At 43.7% G+C, this 17073-nt stretch overlaps 1 long non-coding RNA gene across 2 annotated transcripts in view; it reads left to right on the top strand.

The window, feature by feature from the left end:
• Window positions 1-725: 725 nt before the first annotated feature.
• Window positions 726-17073, top strand: part of LOC122812875 — a 164204-nt gene continuing 147856 nt past the window's right edge. Inside the window, exon 1 of one of the 2 annotated variants that reach the window (XR_006366597.1) lies at window positions 726-900. This is a non-coding gene — a long non-coding RNA (uncharacterized LOC122812875). The remainder of the gene's footprint in view (window positions 901-17073) is intronic. The other variant, XR_006366596.1, reaches the window with a different exon arrangement.

Below are 17073 nucleotides of genomic sequence, written 5' to 3' on the forward strand. Positions count from 1 at the left end.
TAGTCTGAGGTTTTCAAGCTGGTATGTCCACTTATGTACTCTTGCCACCCATGTGCTTAGGTCATGTGTAAGACGTATGGTTGTATGGAAGGTTTTGGCTTTGGTTCCCCAGCCAGACGTCCAGGTTATTTGATGGGATAACAAAACAGTTTGCAATACTGCAACCATGATCAGTAAGACATGTACTGTTATGGTTAAGTTTTAACACAACTTCACTTTTCCAATAAGAGCTTTACAGTAAAGTTTATGCCTGGGCACATGCCCCTGTTCCCTCCCCAGAACAGGTGAACTCAGGCTTGGTGTTGACATACCTCTCTTCCCAAACACCAGCTTCAGAAGGCTCTGGAGCCTCTAATCAAATCTTTGTCCCACCGCACCAACAGAATTGGCTTGGGATGCTACGGAGTGTTAATTTCCCTCCAGGAACTACAGTATGGATGTGTGTACAAGGTATGTGCACAGGGTCTTTGGTACATGTGCACGTATGCACAGTTGTCACAGGGTAGAAGTTCCAAGGTGATATCTACCTTTCCAGCTGATGATATTGTAAGAAGTGTGATGTGTAAAGGGTTTTAATAGCTTGGTGAATGCAAACAATTTCGAAGTTGCAGCTGTTTACTGGCCGCTATCAGAGGATGCGAGGATACTGTCACAGCTGTGTATCCAGCCTGTTTAAGTACTGAGAGGGCAGTTTGAATGGGGAGGTGGTAGGTTATTGTTAGTAGATTAGTGTCCTAGACCTTCACTAAAATCTCAACTGGCTGTCTTATAACCATTGCAGCACCTCCACCAAGCCCGTTGCCCCTGCGTTGCAGATTCTTCTCCGTGTCAAGCTTAGAAGAAAAAAGTTTTGAATGCACTCGAGTCCCCAGGTCATCAGTTGCTCAGCCTGCGTTTGAGGTAAGCTATCTCTTTTTTTTTTTTTTTTTTGTTGTAGCCACAAGTATTGTAATTGTTTTAAGGAGACATGTCCTGTTTCATTTAATTACTCTTTCATTGACATGCCTGATCAGTCCATTTTTTTGTAAGTGTTGAGAGCTAGGTACCCCCAAACTAGGCGAGAGTACTATAACTTATTAATTTCTGTCTGTAGGTACTCATAAGCTTATTCTTTCCACCACTGGTGGAGTAGGCCAATGTTGGGTCAGTCCAGATGAGCAGCCTACCCCCCACCCTGGTTTCCTGAGCATGCTTGGTTAACACTTCCTATAAGTGGAATGTGCATTTAGTGTGCAGCACTGGGCTACTCCTTACCTCAGCAGTAGATGTAAGCCAGCCACTAACAACAAGGCGCTGCAGGCCGGCTTGCCAAGCCTCCATTGGGAAATCATGCTCTGCATGTGTGCCTGTGCATCCCCCCAATATCTGAAGATTGCCACCATCACATGTACACTCAACAGTTGTGCACTCTGGTGGCTAGTGAGTAATTTTTTAGTTAAATGTTCTGCCATTTCAATGAATTATGCAGGTAAGTTTTGTTCTGTTGATGAAGGACTGTAAATGACTGTTCCTTCCAACTGCTGCTCTTTTTTTCTTTCAGACGTATAGCTGCAGGACAACATATGATGTGTCAATTGCTGGGATTTAGTGACTGGTCATGCCCCTTATCTTAAAGGAGTTCTGTACCTTCCTGTTACCTCTCCTTATTTGAAATGACACTTGACTCTTAAATTTGGGATTTTTTTATTCTGTAGAAAGGTGTCTTATGCTTTAAGAATTTTGCTATATCCAGAGCACTTATTTTTCGTGTTAACTCTCTTTCTGATGTAATCTTCATGAAGTTAGTATTTTACTAGACAGTGGTTGGTTGTTTTTTGATATAGCTTCTGTTGTCTAATCTGTGTTTATAACACTAGTTTGAGATGAGTTTTAAGTGAATGATTTGTATATTACAAGTGACTTGACATCCTTCTTTCAAATGTTGATGCAACAGAAACTAGTTGCTGTGAGTTTTGAATGTTTGGGATTCCAGTAAAATCATCTTAATGTTTAGAGTGTACCTCTGTGTGCATGTTTGTGCATATGTCTCCATGATGACCCCCCCCCTTGTTGTTGAAGACAGTTTTGTTACTTTGAAACTGAGCAGTTTCACCATCTCACTGTCTGCTGTAGTGCAGAGGTATTACTGAGATCACAAAACAGGGTAAAGCATATAGAGAAGTGTGTGTGTGTGTGTGGAGATATAGATATATATATAGATATATATATATATATATATATATATATATATATATATATATATATATATATATATATATATATATTTATTTATTTATTTTATTTTACATTTGTTGACCGGGCTAGTCTAGCTGGATATATGTCCATTTTCAGTAGAGGCCCGGGGAGAAAAGCTCCACATTAAAACCGATTAGATACACAAAGTAATAAGCTACAGAACATTAAACTTTAGATGCAGATAGGTTGCTAGACAAAAAAACAGGTGATTAAGGTACTTTAGCAAAACATTGATGGGACAGAAGAATAGCTCAAAAATAAGATTTAAGGAAAAAAAATTTTTTTTTTTTTAGTGACTGCTGTGGGAAGACGGTCTTCTGCAGAATGTGGGAGATCAGGTAGATGATAACAGGATTGGAAGAGTAAGTGGAGGGGGAGAAACTCAGGAGAGAAAAAGAGGTTAATTACATCTTGGGTGTATATGAGCAACTAGAGCATCTAGATGGTAGAGGCCTTAAGTGGCAATAGAGTGCGTAAGAAACTTGGGAAGACTGATTGTGATTGAAATAGACAGATAGTCTTAGTCAGGGTTTGAACAGGGACATAGCCAATGGTTTCTAAGGTAATGTTTTAGTTTCTTTTTGAAGAGAGTGGTTGAAGATAGTGATGTGAGTTCACTGGAAAGTAGGTTCCAACTTTTCCCCACAGTATTAGAGAAAAGGGAATCTCCTGCTTTGTTGTTGGGTTTATGTATGGATACCAGAAGTTTATTGGCTGAGCGTGGGTTTGTAAAGATTCTTATATGGGCAGATTAGACTAGTGAGAATTGGTATGTTTTCTGGGTGGTAAAGGGTTTTATGTGCAATGTTCAGTTGATGAAATAAAATTTGATTGTGGAATTCAAGCCAACCAAGCTGCTTCAGATTTAGGCAGTGGTGTGTTCTAAAAGGGGAGCTGGTAGCAAATCTGGCAATATTATTGTAAGAGACTGACAGCTTGTCGAGGTTGCATTTGGATAGATTTGTATATATAGGGGAGGCGTAAAAGAGAGTAGAGATAAGGTGAGTTTGGGCAATAGTAGTTCTAGCTATGGGAGTAAGGAAGGGCTTTATTTTGTAGAGGGAGCCAAGTTTTCAGTTAACTGATTTGATTGTGATGTTGATGTGCATATCATAGTTAAGGCAGTGGTCAATAGTTTCTCCTAAGAGTTTAGTAGTAGTGTGAGGAGATATGACTACCATTTTTATATTTGATAGTGAAGTTAAGTGGGGTGGACTTTTGTGTAGGAGTAAAGAGCAATAGTTTAGTCTTTTTGGGTTTAAGGAGGAGACACCGCTGTAGAAACCATTCTTCTACAAGCTCAAAGGTATTCTGGGTGAGGGACTGCAGTTCAGACGGCCCTGTGGCTGAAGAAATTAATGTGGAGTCGTCTGCATATTGTATAGTTACAGCTTGGGGGAATACTAATAGATCATTTATGAAGATAGAGAACAGAAGAGGACCCAATATAGATCCTTGGGGTACACCAAGGGTGACAGGTAGGTGGGAGGATAGAGTGGTTTCCCATAGCACTGCCTGTTGCCTATTTTCTAGATAGGACTTGAACCACTTTAATGCATGAGTATCAAATGAGAGGGACTTGAGAAGATTCAGCAGTAGTTGATGGTTAACCATGTCAAATGCTTTTGAAAGATCGATAAAGATAGCAGAGGACAGGGTATTATTGTTGCGATTTTAGTTGATGTGGTCAGAAAAGGAAAGGAGGGCAGTAGTGGTGCTATGGAAAGGTCGAAAGCCTTGCTGGGAGCTGGCTAATAGGTTATTTTGAAGAAGATGATCTAATAGTTGACATATATATATATATATATATATATATAGATATATATATAGATATATATATAGATATATATATAGATAGATATATATATCTATCTACTACTATTCACTGAAAGCACATTTCATCGAAAATCAAATTAGGGTGCACTTTTCACAGAAAGCTCATTTCACCAAAAACACAATTCACTGAAACACATTTCACTGAAAGTTGTAGATGGCCTTTACCCCACTGTAGTGCGACCCTGGAGTTAGTATATATAGTAAGGGGGGCATAGCCCCCCACATATTTCATGTATATATTATTGTCAGAGAACAGTGATATATTGCAATTACATGTATCCATGTATATAATTCAAAATATTTAAAATATGTGGGGGGCGGTGCCCCCCCTACTATATATACTAACTCCAGGGTCGCACCACAGTGGGGGAAAAGGCCATCTACAACTTGTTTTCGGTGTAATATGCACGGTCAAATGTGTTTCAGTGAAATGTGCTTTCGGTGAGTAGTAGTGTGTGTAATATATTATATATATATATATATATATATATATATATGTGTGTGTATATATATATATATATATATATATTATATATATATATATATATATATATATATATATATATATATATATATATATATATATATATATATATATATATATATATACATATATATATATATATATATATATATATATATACATACATACACGTGTGTCTGTGTATACAGTGGATATAAAAAGTGTACACTCCCCTGTCAAAATGCCAAGATGTCCTTCAAGGATGCATCTGCAGTCATCACATATGGGTTGTCCTGCCTCAGGCAACCCTTCGGTCGGCCGGATTCCAAAGTCTGGGTCCACCATCGGCTGACGTCGCCCTTTCCCCGACATCAGAGCGCCTGGGGTATAAAAGCGTCAGCCAACGCCATCTTCCTCAGTCTTTCTTGCCGCGTGGTGCCCGAAGCAGAAGCAGTTCGCAAGTGCCGGTCGGCCAGCTCCTGTAATTCAGCTACCGAAGACTTCAAAATCTAAGTACCCCGTTGGGGACTCTTTCTTGCCTCAGCCGATGTCAGATGAAGTTAATAATTGCTTAACTTGTGGGAAACAAATACCTCATAAGGATTTCCACTCTTACTGCCTCCCCTGCTTAGACCCAGACCACGACGTCTCGGCCTGTTCAGCCTGTGCTTCCTTCAACCGACGCACTCTTAGACATCGGGCGGAGTTTGCAGAGGAATTTTTTGGGGCTAGTTTCTCATACAATATGCCGTCGGAGACTCCGACTTCACATTTAACAAAGAAACAGAAGGACAAGGACTGACACACGCGGGCCGCGGTTTCGGCTGAAACCACGGCCAGGCCTACCGCGAGTGTCTCGGTCTCGGCTGAAACGTCCTTGGTACTTCCAACCCCCGAAACCGCTCAACCGACAACCTCGGCCCCGGAGGCCCCTGCTGAGTCGGTTATTGAATTTCCTTCAGAAACTGGTGTCTTGGAAACTTCCGACACCATTCCTCTAGACAAAACTACACCAGCACGTGGTGCAGCCAGGCCTCCTGCATCCATGTCCATAAAGGCATTCACCAGGGCTAAAGCTGCTAAACACACAAAAGCTATGCCTCCCAGGGTTATTCCTCAGGGACCCACTACAAGTTCACAGATTCTAACTTTAGCAGAGGACCTTATTTCCTTAATTAGGGGCTCTCAACCCCATCCGGACAGGGGCTCTCAACCTCCTCTAGACAAAAGGCCCAGGGTTGAGCCCTCTGATCTCCACTCCTCAGAGGAGGCCTCTGATGGCTCTGCTCTCTCGGACTACCAGGAGGAGGCTTTTTCGGCCTACAAGGATTCTGATGCAGAGGAATCTATCCCCTCTGCCTCCCCTCCTGAAGAACTATCCTTCGGGGAGGCCCTTCACACTATGAGAGAGCATTTCAAATGGCAGGGCCAGGAATTCTCTGATTCCAGGAAAAGATTAAGAACTTTTCTGCATTTACCTCAGCATAGACCTTTGGCTATTCCTCCTGTTTTGAATGTCATTGATGATGTGCACTCTGAGTCTAGCATAACCCCTGACACTCTTCCTCCGGCCCCTGTCAAACCCGATAGGTACTACAGGGTCCCGGACTCGCATCATTTTCTTTACAAGGCCCACTTTGCTGATCCAGAAACTATTTCCCAGGGCCCTAAAGGGGTTGCAGCTGCCACTACTAAAAATCCACTCCCCTCTGAAAGGGAGTCCAGGGCTTTAGAGAGAGGGGGTAAAAAAGTGTATACTTCTGCTACTCTTTCTATGAGGGCATTAAATTATCAATTTCATATGATACAGTACCAAGAGTATTTGTTAGATGAATTGCATAAGAAACTGTCTTCACCTGAACCCCTAGATCGCAAATCACTTCAGGATCTGGTACATAACTCCCAGCAGGTTAGCAACCATTTCTTGCAGTGTGGTTATGATGCATTGGAAGCTTCATGTAGGTCAGCTATGACAGGTGCAGTCATACGTAGGCATGCTTGGCTGAAGGAGCAATCTCTACCAGACCAAGTTAAAGCTAAGCTTCTGGATGCTCCACTGGGGAAGCAAAAGTTATTTGGCTCCACTGCTCAGGAGGTCTTAAAGAAATTTGAGGAAAAGGCAAAATCTGTACAAACAGTCAAAGATTTCCTACAAGTCCAACCACCAAGATTCAGCAGAAATTGGACTACCAAGAATTGGTCCTTTCCGGACACAGAAAGATTTCAGAGAGGCAAGAACAGGCGTGCTAGAGGTAGAGGGCAAGCTAGAGGCTCCTACAGAGGACGTCAATGGCGGCCTCCCAACCAGAGAGGTAGTGCAGGACCTACAACTGCTGCACAAGGACAGACTCAATGACTTTGCTTTGACTCCGCCAACCAGGGCTCAATTAGAAGCACCTTTGGGCGGAAAGCTTTCTTTATTCTCAGAAAATTGGCACAGTATTACAAGAGACAAATGGACACTGCAAATAATAGACAAATGATACAGGTTCCATTTTCACACATTGCCAAAAAGAAAAGGATACAGGTTCCATTTTCACACATTGCCAAAAAGAAAAGGCATGCCAGACCTGCCACCAAATCAAAGGGCAGAGGCTTTGAAACAAATCTCCAACTTAATGCAAATGAAAGCTATAGAAAAGGTTCCTCTTTCAAAACAAGGCCAAGGATTTTATTCCAGACTATTCCTTGTTCCAAGAAAAGAAAATCAATGGAGGCCTATTCTCGACTTGTCCGCACTGAATACTTATCTCATTGTGCCAAAATTCAAAATGCTGACTCTACAGCAACTCCTTCCCATGCTGGGCAAGGGGTCTTGGCTGGTGACTCTAGACCTCAAGGAGGCATACCTACATGTCCCTATCAGACAAAGTTGCAGAAGACACCTCAGATTTCTTGCAGGTTCAGAGCATTATCAATTCTCAGCATTGCCCTTTGGCTTATCTACTGCGCCCAGAGTATTCACGAAATGCCTGGCATCAGTAATTGCACACTGCAGACTTAAGGGGATTCAGATATACCCATATCTGGACGACTGCCTTATACAAGCGGACAGCCAACAAACTTTGGTAAAGGACTCGAATTATGCCATCCACCTACTGCAGGCCTTGGGATATACAGTCAACATTCACAAATCAAGACTTTTTCCATCCCAAAGAATAACTTTTCTGGGTGCGGATCTAGACACAGCCACCCAAATGGCTTTTCTCACAGAAGAAAAACAGACAACTACTGGATTACTTCAAGAATCTGACAAAGACAAACTCAGCTGACTGCAAGGAAAATCCTGCAGGCCCTGCGTTACATGGCATCTTGCATTCTTCTGATTCCACAAGCAAGGCTGAATATGAGGAAACTACAATGGTACCCAAGGAGTTTATGGACTCAGCACAGCCACAGCTTAGAAACTTTGATCCCACTCATTCCATGCCTCCAAAAGGAATTTCTGTGGTGGGCTCAAGCAAGCCAGTCAAACAGGGGTCTGCCCTTCAGCAAGCCAATAGCCAGCCAAACCATTACAACGGACGCTTCAGACCACGGTCGGGGAGCACACATGGAGGGCAGATGTATTCAAGGACTATGGTCACAAAAGGAGCTTCTCATGCACATAAACCAAAAGGAAATGCTGGCAGTGATGCATGCAATCGAGGCCTTCAAACTCTTTCTGCATCAAGGCCATGGTCACAAAAGGAGCTTCGCATGCACATAAACCAAAAGGAAATGCTGGCAGTGATGCATGCAATCGAGGCCTTCAAACTCTTTCTGCATCAAGGCCACCTGCTAATAAGGACAGACAACACCACAGTTATGTGGTACATAAACAAGCAAGGAGGCACCCATTCCTACCCTCTTTGCAGACTGGCAATGAATCTATGGGAACTTTCCTTGAAACTCAATATAGAGCTGCAATCCCAGTTTGTGCCAGGAAAAGACAATATACTGGCGGACAGCTTAACCAGAAATATCATGGATGCACACGAATGGATGCTTCACCCAGACATCTTCCTACAGATAACACAATCATGGGGAAGGCCAGACATAGATCTTTTTGCCTCCCCCCACAATCATCAGCTGAAGAAATTCTGCTCAAGGACATACCACCCACACGCATGGAAAGTGGACGCCCTATCTTTCAGCTGGAGAACTCTAACAGTGTATGCATTTCCACCTCTTCCATTAATGACCAAGGTCTTACTGAAGATCAGGACAGAGCAGCCAAAAGTGATTCTGATAGCTCCGGACTGGCCAAGACAGCACTGGTACCCACTGTTAAAGAGCATGTCACGCGAAACCATGGCCTCTTCCTCAATGGCCACTTCTCCTGACACAGCACAATTACAAAACTCTGCATTCCAACCTGAAAACCTTGCAACTAACAGCCTGGAAAATACCTTGACTCCTCCTCAGGATAAGCTATCCAAGAGAGTGAAGGATATCATCATGGAAGCTCGCCGGCCTTCCACAAGAAAGGCATATTCAGCAAAATGGAAAAGATTTCACACTTGGAGCACCACAGAGGGCCTAGATGCGACAGTGATGAACATGGCACATGTCCTGGAATACTTGGCAGAAATGCTCCACAATGGCCTGTCTTACTCTTCCATTAAAATTCATGCTTCAGCAATTTCAGCAGAGTACAATACTGATCCACCTGTCTTTTCTCATCCTCTCCTAAGACAGTTTCTAAGAGGAATTAAAAACATCAATCCTCCAAGGAAACCTCCAGTGCCTACTTGGGACCTTAACTTCGTGTTGGAAAAACTAACTCTGCCTCCCTTTGAACCAGCAGCATCTGCAGAACTGCAGTTCCTGTCTTGGAAGACCGCCTTTCTTCTGGCCATAACCTCAGCAAGAAGAGCATCTGAGTTACAGGCCCTCATGGCAGTACAGCCATTTCTTACTTTTCATCAGGACAGAGTCTCATTGAGAACCAATCCTTCATTTATGCCAAAGGTGGTATCCAGGGTCTCATTAAACCAAGCTGTTCACCTGCCTACCTTCTTTCCAAATCCACAAAACAAAGGGGAGAAACTTGTGCACACCCTGGACATACACAGACAGTTGCACTACTACTTGGACAGAACTAAAAGCTACAGAAAAACTGACCAGCTGTTGGTAGCATATGCTGCTGGTGCACAAGGAAAAGCAATTTCCAAACAGACAATTTCAAAATGGATAGGGAATTGCATTCGTTTTTGTTATTCCTTTCATGGAAAAACTGTGCCAGCTAACATTAGACCTCATTCCACCAGAGCCATAGCCACCTCCACAGCCTTCTTAAGAGGGGTGGCTACCATGGACATTTTAGAAGCTGCTGCATGGAGCTCCGTGCATACATTTTCCAAGCATTACAATTTACCTTTATATTCCAGATCCAGAGCAGGCTTTGCTACGGCAGTCCTGCAGGGCATTTTAGCTACACCATCCTTTACATAGATCCTCCACCCCCAGATTGGCTATGGTATTCTACCCATATGTGATGACTGCAGATGCATCCTTGAAGGACATAGTACAGTTTTGTACCTACCATAAATGTAGATGTCCGATAGGTATGCATCTGCAGTCAGGTTTACCCTCCCTCCTTCCCCTCTTTGGTATTTATTGGGTACTTTTCCCTCTCATAGCTAGCTGGGGTTATCTATTATTGTGTATTTGTTTAATATATATATATATATATATATATATATATATATATATTTATATATATATTTCTGTGCATGTTTGGAATTTATTGCATTTCTCCAAATTTAGCCTTCCTTTGAGGGCACCTGGCATCTGGGGCAAGAAACACTGAGGAAGATGGCGTCGGCTGACGCTTTTATACCCCAGGAGCTCTGACGTCGGGGAAAGGGTGACATCAGCCGACATCGGACCCAGACTTTGGAATCCGGCCGACGGAAGGGCTGCCTGAGGCAGGACAACCCATATGTGATGACTGCAGATGCATACCTATCGGACATCTACATTTATGGTAGGTACAAAACTGTACTTTTTTGTGATACAAAAAATGAGCCCACAAAGCATTTACTGTGTTTTCTGTCCTATCTATGTAAAAAACTTGAAAAAAAAAACAAAAAAAATTCTTGTTTTCCATACTTTCCTGATTAGTTTGTTCCAGTGATCAGATTTTGCTGATCCCTGGGCTTTGTCTTGGTTCCTGTACTTCTCCATTTTCCTTGTTTGGTCAGGGGGAAGTTTCTTTACTCACCAGTGAGAGTGGGGGAGTACTGAGCTGCCTGTTTGTCCTCAGAGGAGTGGTTAAAGACAGTAACTTATAGTTCATTGGCCATTTTGAGTAATTTCCTGCCTTTTCCAGCCCCCTGCTATAAAGCACGCTTTAGAGCGGAGTTGCCACAGGAGCACACACGAGCAGCGGCGGTTAATCAAGGTTAAACTGTTCGGGCTACCTAAAGTTCACTCTTCATTTTTTCCCTTAGAACAGCTCTTCTTGAACTGTACTGCTAATCAAACCAGCCTATTCTCTAACTAAAAAATTCAGCTCTACTTGATTCCTAAGTAGACTATTCTCCATCTGTAAAGCCTAGCACTTGCTCCTAAAGTACTTTATACTCTGATATAGCACTTTTATTATACATAGTACCCCACCGGCCTAAAAACACCACATCCCCCGAAGTCTTTTTTTCAAACTCATCTACATAAAGTTTTTGTCTATTCCTTCTAGCATGGTGAGGGATCAGTTGCTAGTGTCCTCTCCTGCTCAGCTGGTGAATCTGGGAATATTGAGGCAATGTTACAATTGCCTCATGTACACTGACAACCCTCTCTTTCTCCCACAAAACACAAATACATGGGAGAGATGCAAATATATAGCCAAACTGGAGGCTGAGCTCTCTCAACATAGGGCTGGCAAGACCAGACAGGAGGAGAAGGTAACCACACACACCACAAACCCAGTCTCACATAGCACTATCACAACTTCAAATCATACGCATAAACACACAGACATACTCGGAGGCTCTGCTCAAAAACCTACCAAAACAGCAGAGGCCACCAAAGCAGACACCCAAACAACTGCCTCCACAGGGCACAGCACATGCAACACACAGACCACAGAGTCAGTGTGCCAAACAGTCACAGCCCTTAAGGCCAAACACAATGCCAGACACACTCGTCATTGGTGACTCCATAGTCAGACAGACTGACGTCCCGCTCACCAGATTGAGGAAGGAGAAGGTCACAGTAAGCTGCCTATCGGGTGCTAGAATCCGCCACATAACGCAAGCACTCGGGTCACTCATCTGCAGGTACAAGTATGACTTTGTCCATGCTGGTGTGAACGACCTGAGACGTACCTCCCTAGACTACATGAAAAGAGACATAGAGGAGCTCTCTGATTATGTAGCCCAGGCAGGTATGACCCTGACCTTGAGCAGTATCCTACCTTCACTAAGAATGATGCCACAATACGAAGACAAGATGATCAGCTTCAATAATTGGCTTAAACTATGGTGTCATTCAAAGGGGATCCAATGTCTGTCTGCCTGGGATGACATGCTGGACAAGCCACGCTGCTTCATAAGGGACGGCTTGCACCTGTCACCCCTGGGCTTCCGGATGTTGGCAAAGGCTCTTGCCACCCCCATTGTGCCTTTTTTAGGCAGGGCTCAAATTCTAAACCTACCACCCTAGAACACAAAAAAGGAAAAAAACTAAGGGTAATGCTGCTCAACGCCAGAAGTCTCAACCTCAAGATGCACGCACTCTAAGCCCTTCTCAGTATGGAGAACATTGATGTCTGTGCTGTGACTGAAACCTGGTTCAAGGCTCCGGAGAGCACCCCGACACTATCAGGTTTTACCTCGTATCATGTGTTCCGGCCCCAAAATCTGGACAACACCAAGAAAGGAAGGGGGGGTGTCCATATTCATCAAGGACACCCTCACCTCAAGGTTGGTGGCAACGCACGATGCATCGGAAACCATCCAGGTGCAATTAACTGTAGGCAAGACTGCTCTGCAGTTTGTAGCCTGTTACAGGCCACCCTCTCAAACTCAGGAACCTCACACAGCTTTCCTGAAAACACTGGAGGGGATAAATATATCTCCAAACACCATCATATTGGGTGATTTCAACTATCGAAATAGAGACTGGGATCACTACTCAAGCCCCAACACTCTAGCCCAAAGGTTCCTAGAGTTCATAAACTCAAATGCCATGGAACAACTAGTCACCATCCCCACAGGAGAAAACATACTAGATCTCATCATCACAAACATGGGGTCACAATATTCAACACCAGAGGTATACCCATCATTGGTGAGATCAGATCATAAACTAATCTCACTGGAAGTCCACATCCCGCCCCACCCCAGATAAAAAAGACCACAGTGAAGAACTTCTCAAAAGCCGACTTCACACTCCTAAAGACTGGTGTGGTTTATTTCAAGGCCCCCCGAGCCAGCGGAAACCAGGCCCCCGAGCCAGCGGAAACCATTACTCAAACCGCTGAATCACTTACAAATGCCTTCTACCAGCACCTCCAGGACTGCATGGATCAGGCAATCCCAAACAAAACAAAGACTCTTTGTACCAAAGGCAAGCGTCCAGTCTGGTGGTCCCCAGCCATAAACAAGCTTTACAACAAAAGGAGGAAGCTACTACAAGATAGAGCAAAATCCATAAAAGGGAAGACACCCTTGATCATTATAAGTAAAAAACTGAGATCTCTCATAAAAGCATCCAAGGCAAATTTTGAGAGAAAAATCGCTAAGGACTCAAAAGACGATCATAAGGCCTTTTTTAACTATGTTAGAAACCTGGGAGGAAACTCCCAGATACCATCAGAATTGGTGCAAAATGATGTAAAAATCACGGAACCTACAGACATTGCCAACATACTGTCTGACAGGTTCAGTGCAAATCCCCCCCCCCCTACCAAAAAGGAGAGATATCTATACCAGAGGATTGTAGTCCCCCAAACATCTCAAATGCTCAGGTGAGAACTGCTCTCTCCAAGGCAAAAAACACAGCATCCATGGGACCAGATGGTGTCCCCGGTTGTGTGCTCCACGAACTCAGAGGAATTAAACCCGCAGTTAGGGCAGCTGTTTAATCTTAGTCTCACCTCAGGATACATACCCAAGGAGTGGTGTACGGCAATGGTGGTCCCACTTCACAAAGGAGGTGCCTCCACCGACCCCGGAAACTACCGTCCCATCAGCTTGACAAGCCTGGTCTGCAAAGCTATGGAGAGGATCATAATGGAACTCATAAATAAAGACATAGGGGACTTGCAGACTTTGGATCCAACCCAGTTTGGCTTTGTCAAGGGCAGATCATGCCTATTAAACTTGGTTGACTTTTTCGAAACAGTCACCAAGGCCATTGACGAGGGCAAGGCAGTCCACACAGCCTACCTTGACCTGGCAAAGGCTTTCGACACAATACCCCACTCGGGTATCATTGAAAAACTCACCAGCCTAAACGTAAACCCATACGTCACAAGATGGGTTGCAAACTGGCTAAGTGACAGAACCCACAGGGTCAGAGTTGCTGGCGCCATGTCAGACTCCAAGCCTGTCACAAGTGGTGTCCCACAGGGCTCAGTCCTGGGCCCACTCTTGTTCGGCATCTACTTTTCAGAGGTACAGGCAAACACAGGAGGATTATGGCTGACAAAGTTTGCGGATGACTGCAAACTGGGCACCATAGTTGAAAACCCATCTGACACAGACATCCTTCAGAAGGGTCTCATAGAAACGGGTAACTGGTGCCAGAGCCATGGCCTAAAGTTAAACGCCAAAAAATGCATAGTCATTCCCTTCGGGAAAAACAAGTTTACCCCTAGTTACCATATAGGTGGCAATTCACTAAGCACAGAAGAGGTTATCAGGGATCTGGGGACCCAGGTTGACAGTAACCTTTCGTTTGACACTCGCGTTGCCAAAGTAGTTAGGAAGACCTTCTACATTGCCCACCTGATCATGAAGGGTTTCACATCTAGATCAAGGGAGGTCATCGTTCCCCTGTACTCATCACTCATCAGACCAATGATTGAGTACAATGCCCCATTCAGAATGCATCTGACCAGACACCTGCAGCAATTGGAAAGGCCCCAAAAGTTCCTCACCAAAAGGATAAAGGGTCTCAAAAATATGTCTTATGCTGCCCGACTTAAGGAACTCCAGCTCTATTCAGTCGCTTACCGTCTGCTCAGAGGTGACCTGTGCCTGACATACAAGGCCATGTCCAACCCGGATTTAATGAACATGCTTCACCTCAAAAAATCTAAATCCATCAGAACTACAAGGGCAAGAGACTTAAACCTAGACACGGCTATTAATAGGATGTGCTGGAGGGACAGATTCATCACCCAGAGACTCCCTATGCTGTGGAACAAAATCCCGGTTCATGTGAGGCAGAGCACCTTGCTGGCCTTGTTCAAGAAAAATCTTGACCAATGGATGGGAGATCGCAGGTATACCCCAGGGATAACCTCAGTGTCACTGCTTGACAGAGGCACAGCAAAAATAGGCATAGTATCCTTCAAACTAAAGGGGTGGCGAAAGCCACAAAACTCTGGGCTAGGCTTATAAATGCCCTAGGGCAGATAGCCTAGTATGAACCTATGAATAAATCATTTCGGAACTTTTCCCACCTTTAATGTGACCTATAAATTCAATTGAAAAAAAAAAAAAAATCTGTTGGGGGGGGGGGGGATATAAAAATAAAAAACATACAATAAGCTGGTTGCATACGTATGCACTTCCTGAACTAATGAAGCAACTTTTGCTTTATTGGCTGCTATCCACCTGGTCTTAATAATAAAGATTATTTTGTGATGCTTTTAAAGTGAAAAGGCTTAAAACATTAAGCCATGAATTTTAACTGTTAGATCATGTGATTTTACTTTTGTACTTAAATATCTGGTCTGGTATTGATGCCTCAGTCTGAAGAAGTCTGACATTGAGTTAGAGAGACGAAAGCGCTTACTTTTGAGGTGTGAAATAAAGCAGTGTGTATTTTCCATTACTTCAGCTTTTGTGGATAGATAAGGCTTGACAGGCTAATATAATAGGTCAGTAGTTCCCGGGGTCAGGGTAAGTACCACCTTTGTGCAAGGTAATAACGATGGCCTTTTTCTATTCAGCTCGGACAAAGCCAGTGCTTTTAACTTTGATTGGAAAGAGTACCCAATGATGTTGCTAATTCTTGTTGGAGCCCGTGTAGGATGCAGCCTGGGATGTTATCGGGTTCCACAGATGCTGTGTTTTTGGCCTTAGAGAGGGCATTTACGACCTGCTCTTTAGAGACGCAAGGTAGCGGACAGGTGGTAGGGATGTTATGGGGTACATGTGGTGGGGACAGGGGAGTGAAGTTTTCACAGAACCTGTCAGCTAACAGGTTAACTATATCCACAGGCTCAGTATATGTAGTATCATTAACTACCAGTTCGGCACAAAGCTGGGCCTTTCCTTTTAGGTTACGGATGTAACTAAAGAATGCCTTACGGTTGACATTAGTTGAGGAAGCTAATTTGGATTCCTAATTTGCTTTGGAAGACTTCACAGGTTTGCTCTTCCTTGAACTTTGTTTTGGTCCGGTCAGGTATGGCCGAATCCGTGCAGTTATACAGGTGTTTATATAAAGCATTAGTGTAGAACTCAGCATAGTTGCCTTTTCCATCTGGGGGTGGGGTGGGGGGTGCAGTTAAGCTATACCATCCTGTAAGAGGTTATAATTTGCTTTGGAGAAATTTTTTAGTCTAGTTGCTTCTGGGTTTGGGCAGGTGTGATAGTTACTTTGAATGAGACTGATTTGTGATGAGATCTCAACAGGGAAGACCTCACAGTGGGGGGAGCTACAATGGTACCCCATATTGGTAAGCACCAGATCCAGGATGTTGGTGCCCCTTGTAGGGGTGTCAACCAACTGGTCCAGGGCATTGGAGATGAAGTCAAGGAACCATTCGGCAAGTGAGTTTGAGCATGAGTAATTTACCCAGTCAATGGATGGGTAGTTAGTCATCCAAAACCATAGTGTTCGGATGTATCTTGATAGACTCAAGTAGATCCAAATAGGCAGAGTAGGTGTCCTGATTCATGGAGGGGTTCCTGTAGCTGGCAGTGACTTTAAGTATCATACCAGCAGTTAATTGTACCTGAAGTATCTCCAGGGAATCATGTTGTCTAACCAATCTGGAGGTGCATTTATCCTTAATGAATATTGATACACTGCTTCCTTTGGTTTTACGCTTTGTTTGTGGTCTGAGTGTGTGGAAGGAGGTGTAACCTGGTACTGTTGGGGTGCTGTCCACAGCCTTGAACCCGGTCTCCATGACTTCACAAATGTTTGCGTCTTCCTAGGTGAGGACTGCTTCCAGTGACTGCAGTTTCATTAAGACTCCTAGCATTTAGCAGCATAACCTTGAGGTTTTTAGATGGAATTTTTACATCAGGAATTTTGTCCTTGAGCTACTGCTTAAAATGGGCACTATGGGGGTTGCAAGTGTCTTACCCAGTAGCCGAAATCCCAGGGGTGACAGATGAAGATCAGCTTTGGCAAAGCATTGAGGTCTG

The sequence above is a fragment of the Protopterus annectens genome, chromosome 10.part0 (genome assembly GCF_019279795.1).
Source record: "Protopterus annectens isolate FY-2018-M chromosome 10.part0, PAN1.0, whole genome shotgun sequence".
Lineage (NCBI taxonomy): Eukaryota > Metazoa > Chordata > Ceratodontiformes > Protopteridae > Protopterus > Protopterus annectens.